This window comes from Macaca nemestrina, chromosome 9 (assembly GCF_043159975.1).
Source record: "Macaca nemestrina isolate mMacNem1 chromosome 9, mMacNem.hap1, whole genome shotgun sequence".
NCBI classification, from domain to species: domain Eukaryota; kingdom Metazoa; phylum Chordata; class Mammalia; order Primates; family Cercopithecidae; genus Macaca; species Macaca nemestrina.
In genome coordinates this window covers 120,155,697-120,173,557 of record NC_092133.1, presented here as the reverse complement: position 1 = coordinate 120,173,557, position 17,861 = coordinate 120,155,697, and the positions used below count along the sequence as shown (strand labels likewise).

Sequence of the window (17,861 nt, the reverse complement as noted above, 5' to 3'; positions counted from 1 at the left end):
AAGTAGCTGGGATTACAGGTGCCCACCACCATGCCTGGCTAATTTTTGTATTATTAGAGACGGGATTTCACCATGTTGGCCAGGCTGGTCTCAAGCTTCTGACCTCAGGTGATCCCACTGGGGTGAGATTTTCTATTTACAAAAAAAAAAAAAAAAAAAAAAAGTCATTGGGATTTGGGATTGTATAATAGGGATTGCATTAAATCTGTAGATTGCTTTGGGTAGTATTGACATCTTAATAGGTTTTGCAATCCATGAACATGGGAAATCTTTCCACTTATTTATTTATTCTTAGTTTGTTTCAGAAATGTTTTATAGTTTCTATTGTATGTCTTTTACCTCCTTGGTTGTATTAATTCCTAAGTATTTTATTCTTTTTGATGCTATCATAATGGAGTTGTTTTCTTATTTCTTTTACAGATTGTTAATTTTTAGTATATAAAAATGCAAGTGTTTTTTGTGACTTTGTATGCTGCTACTTAGTTGAATTCATTTCTTAGTTCTAACATTTTGTGATGCAATAATTAGGGTTTTTTACATATAAGAACATGTCATAAGTGAACAGAGATAATTCTACTTCTTCCTTTCCAATTTGGATACCTTTGAGTTCTTTTTCTTACCTATCTGCTCTGGCTAGGACTTCCAGTACTATGTTGAATACAAGTGGAAAAGTGGGCATCCTTGCCTTGTTCCTAATCTTAGAGGGAAAGCTTGCAGCCTTTCACCATTGAGTATGATGATTACTGCAGGTTTTTCATATATGGCTCTTTTACATTGAGGTACATTAGTATTTAATTTAAATCAGTTTCTCTGAGTGTCTGATTTCAGGGTAAGTAGCTTTATTTTGTAGAAGGCAAAAATAGGAACAACAGAAACACTCTTAATAATTAGATAATGGTGTAGTGAGATGAGACTGATGTCTGACAGACTTTGAGCTGATTCACAAGACTTCTGTTTTCTGGCTATCAGACTTTGAACAAAGTGCTTAACTTCTGTGAGCCTCCAGTCCCCATGTGTGGAATTGCCCTCCAAAAGTTGTACCTATGCATGCTTTAGAAGTTTCAGTTTGCTTCTATATCCACACCTACATCATGAGTATGAAGAATGCATTATTTTATCCTGTTACTTGCAGTAAGGGAGGAAGAATAATTTCCTTTGACTTGACACCATAATCCCAATTAGTTCATTTTTTCTATTTACCTAATGTTGTATATATACTGTAGGTAGAGGACTAGCTAATTTTATTTTATTTTTGGATTTTCCTCCATTCTCAGATTTAGGGAAGTTTTAACTCAATGCCTAGCCCCTCACACATAGTTGGTACATGCAGGTTGCTGGGCATACACAAATCAAATCAAAAGTGTAAAGAGCTGAAAGTGCATTGTACTTGCTAGCATGTACTTGCTAAGAGCTCTGTTTGCTCCTCATGGATCAGTCTCCCTTTCACACTAGGCATGAAGGGTATGAGGATGAGAGTGCTGGCTGGGATGACTACTACAGTGCATGCATGAGGCAGATGGAAGTTCCTATTTTCACTTCAATGCTTATTGAATCAGGCTTTTCCCTTATGCTTTCACACCATCTTAATGGGACTGATAGTTAAGTTAGTTGAGTTTGTGACAGCCTAAGGCTGCATCAGTGTGCATTGAGATAGAAAGTTTCAGGAATAAAGCAGGAAGGACTGGAGTGGACAGTGTGCAGAAGTTGAATTCTAGCAGTCACAGTAGCACATCTGTTTCAGTGTTCAAAGTGTTATTTTGCCAATAATAGGAAGAATAGCAGTAGGATAAAAAATGGATAACAATATAGGAGAACGATTTTTAAAATGAATCAAAAGGTTAATAGTAAGAACAAGTCAGGTGTGGTGGCTCATGCCTGTAATCTCAGCACTTTGGGAGGCCCAGGTGGGAAGAACGCTTGAGCTCAGGAGTTTGAGACCAGCCTGAGCAACATAGCGAGACCCTGTCTCTGCAAAAAATTTTAAGAGATAAGAAAAGAACAAGTATCAGCATACATTTATGTTGAGATGGTTTACAGTAGGTGAAAAAAAGAAAAGTTCAGACAGTTTAACAAGTATCCACTTTCCAGGGCGATCTAGTCCTAAATTCAGTCATTAAATCTTAAATGGTGATGTTTTAGAAATGTAAATGTAACTGGGCAATAGCTGGGCATGGCAGTGCAGGCCTGTAGTTCCAGCTACAGGAAGGATGAGGTGGGAGGATCATGTGAGGCCAGGAGTTTGAGACTGGGCTGGGCAACATCGTGAGATCTCGTCTCTGCCAAAAAAAAAAACATTAAAATGAAAACTAAAAAAGTTAGCTGGGCATGATAGTGCATGCCTGTAGTCCAGTTACTCAGGAGGCTGAAGTGGGAAGACCACTTGAGACCAGGAGTTCAAGTCCAACCTAGTGTGACCTCCATCTCTTAAAAAAACAAACAAACAAACAAACAAACTACAACCCTGATCTGTTATTTCTTGTTGTCTGCTAGCTTTTGGATTAGTTTGCTCTTGCCTCTCTAGCTCTTTTAAGTGTGATGTTAGGATGTTGATTTGAGATCTTTCTAGCTTTTCGATGTGGGCATTTAGTGCTGTAAACTTCCCTCTTAACAGTGCTTTAGCTGTGTCCTAGAAATTCTGGTACATTGTCTCTTTTTTCTCCTTGGTTTCAAAGAACTTCGTGATTTCTACCTTAATTTCATTATTTACCCAGGAGTCATTCAGGAGCAGGTTGTTCAATTTCCATGCAATTGTATGGTTTTGAGTGAGTTTCTTAATCCTGAGTTCTTATTTGATTGCACTGTGATTTTAGAGAGACTGTTATGATTTCATTTCTTTTGCATTTGCTGAGGAGTGTTTTACTTCCAACTATATGGTCGATTTTAGAATAATTGCCATGTGGCACTGAAAAGAATGTATAATCTGTTGATTTGGGGTAGAGAGTTCTGCAGACATCTACTAGGTCCACTTGATCCAGAGCTGAGTTCAAGTCCTGAATATCCTTGTTAATTAGTTGTTTTTTTTTTGTTTTTGTTTTTGTTTTGAAAAAATTAACAAAATAGATAGATTGCTCGCTAGACTAATAATCAAATAGACACAACAAAAAATTATAAAGAGAGTATCACCACTGACCCCACAGAAATACAAACTATCATCAGAGGATACTATAAACACCTCTATGCACATAAACTAGAAAATCTAGAAGAAATGGATAAATTCCTGGACACATACAGCCTCCCAGGACTAAACCAGGAAGAAGTCATATCCCTGAGTAGACCAATAACAAGTTCTGAAATTGAGGTAGTAATTAATAGCCTACCAACAACAACAACAAAAGGCCCAGGACCAGACAGATTTACAGCTGAATTCTACCAGAAATACAAAGGGGAGCTGGTACTGTTCCTTCTGAAATTATTCCAAACAATTGAAAAAGAGGGACTCCTCCCTAACTCATTTTATGAAGCCAACAATATCCTGATACCAAAACCTGGAAGAGACACAACAAAAAAAGAAAACTTCAGGCCAGTATCCCAGATGAACATCAATGCGAAATCCTCAATAAAATCCTCAATAAAACTGAATCCAGCAGCACATCAAAAAACTTATCTACCATGATCAAGTTGGCTTCATCCCTGGGATGCAAAGCTGGTTCAACATACACAAATCAATAAATGTAATCCATCACACAAACAGAACCAAAGACAAAAGACATATGATTACCTCAAAAGATGCAGAAAAGGCCTTTGATAAAATTCAACATCTCTTCTTGTTAAAAACTTTCAATAAAATAGGTATGGATGGAATATATCTCAAAATAATAAGAGCTATTTATGACAAACCCACAGCCAACATCATACTGAATGGGCAAAAGCTGGAAGCATTCCCTTTGAAAACTGGCACAAGACAAGAATACTGTCTCTCACCAGTCCTATTCAACATAGTATTGGAAGTTCTGGCCAGGACAATCAGGCAAGAGAAAGAAAGAAGGGCATTCAAATAGGAAGAGAGGAAGCCAAATTATCTCTTTGCAGATGACATGATTTTATCTTTAGAAAACCCCATCATCTCAGCCCAAAAACTCCTTAAACTGATAAGCAACTTCAGCAATGTCTCAGGATATAAAATCAATGTGCAAAAATCACAAGCATTCCTATACACCAACAATAGACAAGCAGAGAACAAAATCATGAATGAACCCCCATTCACAATTGCTACAAAGAGAATAAAATACCTAGGAATACAGCTAACAAGGGATGTGAATGACCTCGTCAAGGAGAACTAGAAACCACTGCTCAAGGAAATAAGAGAGGACACAAGCAAATGGAAAAACACCCCATCCTCATGGATGGGAAGAATCAATATTGTGAAAATAGCCATACTGCCCAAAGTAATTTATAGATTCAATGCTATTCCCATCAAATTACCATTGACATTCTTCACAGAATTAGAAAAAAAGTATTTTAAATTTCATGTGGAATCAAAGAAAATCGTGTATAGACAAGACAATCCTAAGCAAAAAGAACAAACCAGGAGGTATCACGCTACCTGACTTCAAACTATACTACAAGGCTACTGTAACCAAAACAGCATGGTACTGGTACCAAGACAGGCATATAGACCAATGGATCAGTATAGAGACCCCAGAAATAACACCACACATTTACAACCATCTGATCTTCGATAAACCTGGCAAAAACAAGCAATGGGGAAAGGATCTCCTATTCAGTAAATGGTACTGAGAAAACTAGCTAGCTATATGCAGAAAACTGAAATTGGTCCCCTTCCTTACAGCTTATAGAAAAATTAACTGAAGATGGATTAAAGACTTAAATGTAAAACCCAAAACCATAAAAACCCTAGAAGAAAATCTGGGCAATACCATTCAGGACACAAGCATGGGCAAAGACTTCATGACAAAAAAGCCAAAAGGTTCATAACAAACCTGCACACTCTGCACACACACAAAGAAGTCATATAGTATCAACATTCTGCTCTGTATTAGTCTGTTTCATGTTGCCATAAAGGAATTCCTGAGACTGGGGAATTGATAAATAGAAGAGTTTTATTTGGCTTCCAAAAAATCCCACTAAAATAAGTAAAGTTTTAAAAATGTAGTTGGGAAAGTCATTTTAAAAAGCCAAAAACAATTGCAGTAAAAGCCAAAATTGACAAATGGGATCTAATTAAATTAAAGAGCTTCTGCACAGCAAAAGAAACTATCATCAGAGTGAACAGGCAACCTATAGAATGAGAGAAATTTTTTAGAATCTACCCATCTGACAAAGGTCTAATATCCAGAATTTACAAGGAATTTAAATATATTTATAAGAAAAAAGACAACCCCATAAAAAAGTGGACAAAGAATATGAACAGACACTTCTCAGAAGATGACATTTCACAGCCAACTAACATATGAAAAAAAGCTGAACATCACTGCTCACCAAAGACATGGAAATAAAAACCACAATGAGATACCCTCTCATGCCAGTCAGAATGGCAATTATTAAAAAGTCAGGAAACAATAGATGCTGGTGAGGCTCTGGAGAAATAGGAACACTTTCACACTGTTGGTGGGAGTGGAAATTAGTTCAACCATTGTGGAAGACAGTGTGGCAATTCCTCAAGTATCTAGAACCAGAAATACCATTTGACCCAGCAATCCCATTACTGGGTATGTACTCAAAGGGCTATAAATCATTCTATTATAAAGACACATAGTGCATATGTTTACTACAGCACTATTTACAATGGCAAAGACATGGAACCAACCGAAATGCCCATCAATGATAGACTGGATGAAGAAAATGTGGTACATATACACCACGGAATACTATGCAGCCATAAAAAAGAAAGAGATCATGTCTTTTGCAGGGACGTGGATGAAGCTGGAAGCCATCATCCTCAGCAAACTAAAACAGGAATAGAAAACCAAACACCACATGTACTCACTAAGAAGTGGCAGTTCAACAGTGAGAACACATGGACACAGGGAGGGGAACATCACACACCCACACCAGGGCCTGTTGAGGGGTGGGGGCTGAGGGGTGGGAACTTGGAGGATGGGTCAATAGGTGCAACAAACCACCGTGGCACACATATACCTATGTAGCAAACCTGCACGTTGTGCACACACACAAGTAATATAATATCAACATTCTGGTCTGTAATAGTCTGTTTCATGTAGCTATAAAAGAATACCTGAGACTGGGTAATTGATAAATAAAAGAATTTTATTTGGCTTCCCAAAAAAAGTCACTAAAATAAGTAAAGTTTTAAAAATGTAGTTGGGAAAGTCATTTAAGTTACACTTTCTTGTTAATAAACTATAATATTATAATAGTTATGATAAACACCATGGGACTCTTGACTGTTGGTTAGAAAATTTTTTCTTTTGTTTTCCCTTTTTCATTCTCTTCTTTATCACCCCTTTGCCATCCCAAAAGTATGCATTGACATAGTTTGGCTCTGCGTCCCAACCCAAATCTCATCTTGAATTGTAATCCCCACATGTGGAGGGAGGGATATGGTGGGCTGTGATTCAATCATGGGGGTAGTTTCTGCCATGCTGTTCTCATGACCTTGAGTGAGTTCTCACAAGATCTGATGGTTTAAAAGTGTTTGGCAGATCCCCCGACCCGCTCTCTCCTGCTGTCATATAATACATGCCTTGCTTCCCTTTTGCCTTCTGCCATGATTGTAAGTTTCCTGAGTCTTCCCCAGCCATACAGAACTGTGAGTCTGTTCAATCTCTTTTCTTTACAAATTACCTAGTCTCAGGTAGTTCTTTATAGCAGTGTGAAAATAGACTAATACATCCATTAAACATCAGAATAAAAGTACAGAATATTAACTTGCTGTGCTGCCTAATGTTTGCTACTTTCAAATTTCCGAGTCTTATCAGTGTTACTCAGTAATTTTAAATGTTTTGAATTATCACAGTAAGGCAGAACTTGAAGGTGATTTGCGGGCAAAACTGTGGCTAATACTAATAACAAGGTAGAGAGTAGCTGAATCTCTTAATTAGCAATGATTTCAATATTCTTCTCTAGAAGGTTTGTGTCAGATGACAAATGGAAACTCATGTGTTGTAAAAGAAAGCTCAGTACTTCCCCCAGGAGATTTTTATCACTTCTAAGTCAAGTGTGATTTTATGCCCTGCAGCTGTCACTAGTGGCATGGTAGAGTGGATACAGCAAAAATTGATTTTTGTTTTTGTAATATTTAAAGAATAGCTTTTATTTATGGCAGTCATCTCAATATCAACACATACAGTTAATAGTGTCCTCAAGTTTGTCGTTATATGATTTCACTCTGGGCACCACTTAACAGCAAAGAACAATAATTTATTTTTCAGTCCTAATGTTCACTGGATGTTCATTTAACAAATATTTAGGTTTACAAATGTCATTTGACTCCAGAGCTGTTGGTATCACTATGTGCTCAAGTTAGTTGATTCTCTGGGAACAAGAACATGTCATTCTTTCTTTTTTCTTTGTCTTTTTTTTCTTTTTGAGACTGAGTCTCACTCTGTCACTCAGGCTGAAGTGCAATGGCATGATCTCAGCTCACTGCAATCTCTGCCTCCCTGGTTCAAGCGATTCTTGTGCCTCAGCCTCCTGAGTAGCTGGGATTACAGGCGTGTGCCATCATACCCAGCTAATTTTTGTGTTTTTAGTGGAGACGGGGTTTCACCATGTTGGCCAGGCTGGTCATCTCGAACTCATGACCTCAAGTGATCCGCCTGCCTTGGCATCCCAAAATGCCGGGATTATAGTCATGAGCTACCATGCCCGGCTGGAACGTGACATTCTTATTCTCACCTCTATTGAGTCATTCGTTTAGCAAACATTCCATCTACCACCTGTCCTGTGCTGAATAAAAGGGATTCAGAGACAGGCACAGAGTCCTACCTCCGAAGGACCTTTTGGATTAGCTGGGTTATGCAGGAGCATTCAGAGTGTTATGGGGACACAGAGAAACAGTGAATTATTAGAATGAATGGTGGGAGAGTGGTCAGAAATGATGTTCAAAAAGAAATAGACAAAGAAGGCTGTGAATGCAATGGCCAAGAGCTAAGAATACGTATAAAGCACATCCTGAGAATTATAGCTGATGGTGGGAGGAAGCAAGACCCGTGAGGACTAAGCTGGGCTTTGTTCTGAAAGCTCTGGGGTAACAGAAGGATTCCTCAAAGGAGAATGATGTGATCAGCTTTGCATGTAGACATCAGTGTGGAAAAAGAATTGGAGGTGGCTGATCTGGAGGAATGGTGCTGAGGCTCTAGCTTGCAATATTCCAGATGAGAAATCCTAGAGCCCCAGCTAAAGACAAAGAAATAAGAAGGACACATTTAGTAGTTCAGGTTCAGTGGCTCATGCCTGTAATCCCAGGGCTATGGGAGGCTGAGGTGGGAGAATTGCTTGAGCCTAGGAGTTTGAGACAAGCCTGGGCAACATAGTGAGAACCCATCTCAGTTTTTAAAAAATAAAAAAAAAGTAAAAGAACATATTTGAATTCTACTAGGAAAGAATTTGAGGGGCGAGGTAATTGACTGTTGATATGGGAGAAGGAAGAGGCTGTGAACCCTCAAGCTGGGCTATATGGAGGTAATGCATTTGCATGGGGGCAGGATTTTCGTGCCTTTCTCCCCTCCATGATTTCCTAATACAGATGTGTATGCAGAAGGAAAAACTCAAATAAGACATAAAGCTCTACTTTAGGAATAATCAAGTAAGCATCCTATGCCCCCGTGCAAGCCCAGAGCAAAGGGTATAAGCCTGCGAATCCAAGCAGGTATTTCTTCTTTCCCCCTCAGTTTGAAATGACTGAATCTGGGCAGCACATGCTGGGTCTTCTACTTCAAGAGACCAGAAGGGGGCTGGCTGATTGCCCTCAGGGACAGGCCCTGCCCAAGCGTATCTGGAAGAGCAAGACCTGGGAGAAGTTACCTCCCAGTTAGAAAGTGGGTAGAGTCCCATTCTGTCTCCAATGAACAGTAATCCCACCCATTCTTAAAATGTAGCCCAGTGAATGCTGCAAGAGCTGGCCAATACAATTTTCAACTTTTCCCTTGGGGAAGTAACAATGAAGAGGTGGAGCAGTGGAGCAGGAGCATGATCTCTTTTATGGTCGGAGGTGGGATAGGAATGATGACAGTTGCATATTCACCCCCAATATTGGCTGACACAGTGACTTTGGAAACTCTGAAACAACTGGGAGGAAACATGAGCAGGGATTCTTGCTGCGGAGAGAGAAAATGATTGGAGAACCATCAGAATGTTGGTTGGAATGAGAAGGGGATCCTGTCTGGCTTTGCTCGTTTTTGTGCTCCTGGCCCTTGGCATGGTGCCAGGTATATATTAAATGCTTAATACATATTTGTTAAATCCATCAGTGAAATTTCTTGGAACACTCTTGTCTACTAAGAGATACCTAACTCTTAATTTTACCATTCAGGAACAAAGGTATATTTGTGAACGCTTCAATGAGGAAAGTAGAAGTTGCCATTTTAAAGACATAGGGGAGAAAATGGGTTTGATGTTTTAAAGGAGCAATTGGGCTTCACTGTGATCAGTATCACAAGAGATGAGGGGTTGAGAAAGTACCTGGACTTGTCTCTTTACCATGTAGCACAGCCCAGAGATGGGTTCAGGGATTATTGACTTGCCTGCAGGCACTCGGGCTGAACTTGCCTCATGGGAATGCTTGGAGCCATGAATGATGTAGGTTTGTCTGGGTCTTCTGGAGCTGCCCAGGTTCACAGGGAACAACCTCCCAGAACCAGGCCAGAAAGTGTAATAAGCATTGATTTCTATGCTCTGCTGTCCATACTGCTAAGGACTGGGAGTCCTGCACTGAACAATGGTGTAACTGCCCAACAGGTTCACCTTGCCTGCTGCCTAGACAGAGACGATTTATTAAGACAGGGGAATTTCAATAAAGAGTAATCCACACAGAGCTGGCTGTGTGAGAGACCAGAGTTTTATTGTTACTCAAATCAGGCTCTCTGAGCATTCTGGGTTTAGCATTTTAAGGACAGTTTGATGGGTAGGGGGCAGCCAGTGAGTCAGGAGTGCTGGTTGGTTGGGTGGGAGGTGAAATCATAGAGAGTCGAAGCTGTCTTGCAATGAGGCAGTTCTTGGGTGGGGGCCATAGGGTCGGATGAGCCAGTTTATCAGTCTGACTGGTGCCAGCTGATCCATTATGTGCAGGGTATGCAAAATATCTCAAGCACTGATCTTAGGCTTTACAGTAGTGATGTTATCCCCAGGAGCAACTGGGGGATGGGGGAACAGTCAGAATCTTGTAGCCTCTGGTTGCATGACTCCTAAACCATAATTTCTAACCTTTTGGCTAATTTGTTAGTCCTGCAGTGGGTTTGTTTTGGGAAAGGGCTGTTATCCTCTTTGTTCTAAATTATAAACTATAAACTAAGTTCCTCCTCAAAGTTAGTTCAGCCTATGTCCAGGAATGAACAAGGACAGCTTACAGGTTAGAAACAAGATGGTGTTGGTTAGGTCAGATCTCTTTCACTGTCTCAGTTATAGTTTTGCAGTGGCAGTTTAAATGGAACTGTACATTCAACCTCACAGAATTTTAATTCTAGTGAGGACTTAGGGTAATGGAGACCAAATAGGTGAGACAGAAAATGTGTTTTATCAAAGGAGTAGGATTGACTGCTACTACATCATTCTTTCATTCCAACTTTCTCATAGATTTTACCTTAATGACCTAAGAGGCCAAGAGGCTCTATTCAGAACCCTAGACGACATTTGGCTTCGACATAGGCAATCAGTGCATGCCATGGGGACTCAGTTCCCTTTTAACTCAGAATTAATTATAGGCATTTACATCTTCAGGGACCAAAGTGGGTAATTAGACCTAATTAACCGGTAATCAATCGATGTTTCACTTTCTGTCCTCCTCCATGTACAATGGGGCAAGTACATAAAGATAGTCTTGATTCTAGGAAGACTAGAAGCCCTTTGGAGGCTGGGAGAACCATTCTAACATCATGCATGAAGAAACTGATGTGTGGCTTCCAGTTTTGTTAATGATGTTTGGGGAACACATGGCCTTCTTTCTCACTGCTCCAAACTTTCCCCTACTTGGTGGTTACCATGTCTTCTACACCAGACACTGTCCTAAAATGTGCAAGCCCCATTCCTCAAGTGGTTGCACATTGGATAAATCTTCATGCTTGCTATCTCTGTTGTTTAGGCTTTAGTGTCGTTTCATTTAGTTCCATTACATGTTGTCTATGATTGTTTAAAATATCCCTTCAGGCTAAGCTCAATTTCTACCTACTACTCACTGATAGGTAAAGTTCAATGAGTTCATTTGTGGTGTTGGAACGGGAAAAGACAAGAGTTGGTGACGCACAACTTCAAAACCAATATCACAACATTGCTACATTGGCCCCTGAGGATAGAGAAAACCCTGGAAGAGTGATCATATTGTAGCATCAGTCTAAAAAGTTAGTGTCCAGTGGTTTTTCTGAGCGAATGATCATCATTTTCCTCTTATTCACCACTGAGTCGATGTAGGTTTTCTGGCATCTCTATGATGCACAGATCTTCCTAATTTCCCCCAAAGCAATGGAACACAGGAGTAGCTTCTGTGCATGGATTGACCTTTGATCTCCAGTGACTCTCCAGGCTTCATCTGTTTTTCCAATGTTATGGAACTCAATGAAGTGGGGGAGTCTGATGGAATTAAGGATTATGTTTATGGCTTCCAGTATTAGTGCTGTACATCCAAGGTACTGCCCTCCAGGTTTGAGGCACTCCCTTAATATGACAACATAAATTAGCATGTTATCAACCCAACATTACTCTTTCTTTCTGTGATCAGCCCTTTTCTCCTTTCATCACCTTGATAGAAGTCCTCAAGAGCTTGGAAGCTGTAAAGAAGTGTACTTTGTAAGAGCTGAAATATTATTGCAATGATGCCACCAAGAATGATCATGACATGGTTCATGTGCCATTGTTAGACCTGCTTCAGGGATGGTTTCCAAAGACGTGGCTTTGCCTCCTACATAGTTCAGATTGAATAAAGCTCTCTTCTAATACAAATTACCCAATTTGTAGAGTCTCTGCGGTGAATGTTAGAACCTGCTTGTTTTTCTTCCTTATATAGGGTGCTTTTAAACCATTTCCTCTTATGTTCATGCCTTTGAGCCAAAAGCCATAGGTTTGGATTTAGGAAAAGCCAGCAAAATTTTAATATTAGCATGAGTAAGCTAGACTTGGGAAAACGTATGTTTTTGCTGCTCAAAATATTATTTTGCTCTCTCAAAACATTGTTTCAATCCAAGCCATTCATTTGAATATCAAGCATAGTGGTAAGTCTTGATGCTATTTTGCGATGTTTATATTAGATATAGTAACCCTGGCCACTGTACAACAGATAAACTTTTAAATGTTAAGGCACAGTAGAAGTTTATTGGTCAGGTACATAATGTGTTCTTCTGATTAGTGCGCGGTGCCCCTCCAAGCAATGGTTTGGAGATCCAGCTTTCTTTCATCGTGTGGCTTTGCCGTTTTTGATACAACACTTCCACCATTACCTCAGAAGGGGAGAGAACATGAGGGATTGCATGTGTTTAAGGGTCAGGCTTGGAAGTGGCACATATCACTTTTGACTCAGCTAGAAATTGATCATATGCAAAGAAGCCGAGACCAGAGCCCAGTGGTGTACCCAGGGGGACAAGGATACTGCTGTGGTCAACAGCTGGCCCACCTCTGCTGCAGTTGTCTTCTGTATTCCTCTATATCCTCTCCCTTTCTTTGCAATTTGTCTTTTTTAACTTCTATAATGTAAAGCTTGGCAGTGCAGCTTAAGTGTTGAACATTTAAGAAAGAATCTAAAAATACACGAGCCCGTCATATTTTATGCATTTTAAATTATGTGAATTTTTAAAGTGTGATTTAAATGTTAGTAAATATTAGCAGAATCTCATTTGATGTGTGAAATTTAAGAAAAGTAAAATATACCAAACTTAAAAATAATCTAAATTGTGTAATTTCAAAGCTGGCTGGCAAAGCAAATAGTAAGGTGTTTATGCTCTTGACACTTGGAGCCTCTGCCTCAGCGGACAGCAGAAATACGCAACGTCCTCGGTAAGTACAACATGAATTATAAAAATTTTTATGCATTGGACTCTCTGGTTGTAGTTTTCAATGACCTGGTGTGCTATCCTCTTAACATTCATGGTTATTCTACTTTAAATCATGAAGTAGTGGGCAATGTTAAAAATGTACCTGAAAATCAATGCCATTGAAATGGAAAGGTAATAATAATAATAAAGAAATGGAGAAGGATGAAAAGAAAGAACAATAACAACAAAAAAGATCAGCTGATACTGAGGAGCACCAGGCATTGTTCTAAGCTTTTGGCTGGTATTGACTTCTGAGTTTGGTAGGAAGGTACTGTAATCACTCACTCCCAGTCTATAAATTCAGAAATGTGATACTCTGTGTGGAAGGCCAGACGTCTCTGTATTATGTGATGCCACGCTGTTCATTTAGGAATGAACACTCTGCAAACTATTAGGGATATTGCTGAGACAATTAAAAGGAAAATGCCAGCAATTTTTTCACTCTGCCCCATCCTAGAATTAATCCTATGGGATAATTAAGAAGTATGTGTTGTGACAATATAATTGTTCAGGTACACATCCCTGGCATACAAGCAGCTGCCTCAAACTTTATGCACAAACAGGGATAGCTTCTCAGCCTTTTGGCTATGATCAAGTGTAGTACACACAAACAAGGAGACACATCCTTGTCATTTCCTCATATTTTGAATCAAGGCCCTAATTTTGTTTCTGGTTTCTCTTCCTTCCATGCGCTCCTGTAAACAGCCTGTTGCATTCTTGCATGTGGAGTGGGATTTTATTTTATTTTTTCTTTTTGGAACCCCTGATGGATTTAGAAATTCAATAATAAGAATGGACATTGAGGAAGAGGAAAACAGGGATGGGCTGGAGAGAGGGATATGATTGATTCATTAATGATTATCTTCTTTCATCATCAAACTGTTATCAAGAGTATTGTGTACCAAGCATTATTGTACACTCAGGAGATTCAAAGGTGAGGAGAAAACAATCAAAGTCCACTAGGGAAGAAAGATGTGTGATTTGAAAAGGAAATGAACAAAGTAGACAACAAAGATGTGTCTCACTTTCCATGTGAAAACACTTCATATACAGTTTGTCCAGACAAGAAGAGGAGAAACGACTGGTGAAAGAGGTGAAGGGACCATCAGGTGTTCTGTGTGGCTGTTGTGTGGGCTATGCTGGAGACAGTCCTTGAGAGACAGGTACCCCTGTCCTGGGTCCTGTACTTTAGAGGGTGTCACTGTGGCCAGAGGTCTATGGGGCCAAAGAGACCTGAAAACCTAGAATCCCTTATGATCCAGGGGCTTGGTGCCCTGGAATGCCCTGCAGGATGACCTTCGGCCCACTGTCCAGGTCTGTGGAGACCTCCTCTACTGGCGGTTCTCTTGAGGGTGGAAATGTATGGTCGATATGAGCATCTCCAGGCTTGAATTGGGCCAAGGGGTGGCTGTTCACAGGGAGGTGCAGTTCAGCTCTAATATCAGACAAGGGTGTCCCCAGGCTGTCCACAAGACTATTCATGGAAGCAAACCAGGGGTGGAAGAAAAAGGTGTAGGCTGGGGCCCAGGACCTGCTCTTGTTTGGCTGCTGTTTCCCATGTGGGACTCTGAGGGGTCCAAGAATTCTAAAGTCACCCTTGATCTCTAAGTTCTTTAAGCAGTTATATTTGTTAAGATAGAAAGCTTGAACATTTTTTTAACAATGGTATAAGCTTGCTTTATAAGTTTTGATCATCATTCATAGGCTATTTGGGTTGCCATTTCTATTCTTGCCTACACCCCATGAATGTAAAGGGTGAGCTTCATAGAGAAGATGAAGCTGATGAGATTGGTTGGGTCAAATGATGAAGATCTTGGTGCGTCATGCCAAGTAGCAATGGAGAGTTAACAGACATGTTTAAGGATAAAGTACGCACGATCAGATGCATTTTCATAAAGACAGCCTCAGGCAGTGAGTCCATTAAAAGCTGCTACCCTTAGCTCACAGATAACCAGGAACTGGCCTAACCCTGTGGAAGAGACAGTGAGAGTGGAAGGGAGATGAGGAGGTTCAGATTTGAGGGACATTTATGAGTAGTATCAATGGGGTTTCTTGATCGATTGGCTAATATGCAGAATGATGGAATGAGAAATGGGAGGTCAGAACAGCCGGACTCATAGGAGGAATGGAGATGGGCATATTTTGTTGTTGTCTGGGAAGCTAAGGATAGCGATGCTATTGATTGACATTAGAAGGCCGGTTTTGGGGGAGAGACAGTGCATTCAGTTTCAGGTACCCTAAGTTGGAGGTGTCTCCTAAGTCACCCAGGTGCCAGTGTGCACCTGGCACTGAGAAATGAGGTCAGAGCTGTGCCTGAACCTCTGTCACTCCTTTGTCCCCAAGCCACACACGTCTGTTATAGCATGTGAGAGTTGATTAAAATTTCATACAAAATTATTGGGCAATTATTATCCCTTTGGTTAAATTGATTAAATAATTGAGTTAATTCAAGATATGAAACTTCACTTATGATGGACTATACATTTTAGGTCATACTAATACTTCACATACATGGGGCTTCTGGGTAATTAACTTCATTGTCCAGAGTATGGCATTAAAATGGGACAAGTCTGGATTTCCTTCCTTTGATGTAACTGATTTGTACTGCAAGACATTTCCATCACAGACTTTATTCCCACTGGTCAGTGCCTTTTTTCTATTTTATACATTCTTAATTTAAGCTATTTTATGTGTAGCTGTGTTAACTTCTATAACTTCTATAACCATAAAATATAATTATCCCATAGACATATCAGATAATGTTATGAAAGTTACATTGAATTAAAATGACTTTCACAGAGTCACATAAAGAACTCTAATAATTTCTTTTAAAATTATAGGGCAGGTCATGTTCAGAAAAAGAATCAAACATTAAGTAGAGGAATTACATTGGATCAGTGCCCAGATTCTTAAGAGAGACCATTGAAGATGATCACCTAGTTTCCTCTGAACTTGAATGTTTCCTTGTTATAGTGGCCCCTGACAGTAAGCCAAAGGATGAGTGTGATCCCTCAAGATTCTTCCCCAAAGGATACTGGTAACAGTGTAGTTTATAACTTAATTCCTTTTAAAGTAATTTAATCAATGTTAAATAGATGAACTTTGGAGAACTATTGGAGATATATATATATATATTTACAATTTTTCATCTATGATGATTAAGATAATGATATTCCTATGCCTAATTCATTATTGCTTTATTCAGCCATTTAGCTCATATATTTAATCATAATATTCTCCTATGTCAAGCTATGCTTTCAGGTGACAGTTGTATATACCATAAGGTGTGTATTTGGCTGTAGATATTATCTAAGGCTAGAATCTGAATAAAATAATATAAATATTAGTGAAATCTAAAATTAATAAAATCTATTATTTTTAAACATATAGATAAAATTACTAGAAAAAATACGTTGGAATTACTATTATGTGTACTGAGTGTTATTGACTGTGGGTACTTTTTTTTTAAGACAGAGTCTTGCTCTGTCACCCAGACTGGAGTGCAGTGGTGTGATCTCGGCTCACTGCACCCTCTGCCTCTTGGGTTCAACAATTCTTGTGCCTCAACTTCCTGAGTAGCTGGGATTACGGGAGTGCACCACCACACCCGGCTAATTTTTGTATATTCTAATAGAGATGGGGTTTTGTCCTGTTGGCCAGGCTGGTCTTGAACTGCTGGCCTCAAGTGATCTACCTGTCTTGGCCTCCCAAAGTGCTGGGATTACAGGCATGAGCCACAGGGCCTGGCTGACTGTGAGTACTTTTACTTTCTTTAAGCATAGCCTGTATTTTCCAAAATTTCTCTCATGAACATATCATTCTTATTGTCAGGTCAGCCTGAAATAATCAAAAGGATTAGAATCTAGTTTTAAGAGATTATTTCAGTGAAAAGCTGGGACTAGCCATCTGGGAAACACGAACTCCAGAGAGATGAGATCAGTGCTCTGAAGTTAAAAGTTAAGGTCTTGCTTGTATAAGACAGAAAACAAAGAAACTTAGTAGGATTACAACATTTTCCATGCAAGCCTGGTTTATGTGTTACAACAATTTAATTAGTTACCATTTGTTTTCCATACAGCTTTTCTTTTCCTTTCCAATTTAAAAGAGTATATTTAACATTCCCTCTTAGCTAATGTAATAGTCATGAAGTCTTTGTGTGTTAGAGTTAAGAGGGAAGTTAATCTGTAATGAAGTTCAGCAGTTAAGAGGGAAGGGGTCTTCCCTGGAACCCTTTAGTCATTCACAACATTTTACAAGACAGTGTAAGAAAGGGAAAAGGCTGATCCGTAATCAAAGAAACAAAGGTTAGAGCTGCCTAGGTCACAGTTCTCTGCCTATGTGACTTAGTTTTCCATAATCACGTTCCCTTATAGCTCAATATGTTTTAAAGGTCCAACAGCTTAGAGTTTGAATTACATATTTTCGTATTATATTTAGAAAAAGCCAATCTGTCATTAAAAAAAATAAAGATGCATGAGAGTTGAGGAAGAGTGCTGGTAAGATCACAGGAAGTCATATGTAGGCTCATGTGTTCACACTCACATATTCACTATAAGGAAAGAATAAAGCCAAGAAAGAAAGAAAAAAACTCAATTTCGTGTCATCCTTGTGGGGGTGGAAAGGAAGTCAGGTCATGGAAAATGCTTTCTGTTTACCTCTTTAAAAAGTGGTAACTACCAGTCTTAACTACAGAACCTTTTTTTT

General features: G+C 39.4%; 1 protein-coding gene across 2 annotated transcripts in view; it reads left to right on the top strand.

Annotated features, from left to right (window-relative positions):
- Positions 1-17,861, top strand: part of LOC105480028 (KIAA1217 ortholog) — a 910,528-nt gene that overhangs the window by 126,747 nt on the left and 765,920 nt on the right. The gene's annotated exons all lie outside the window — the stretch shown is intronic.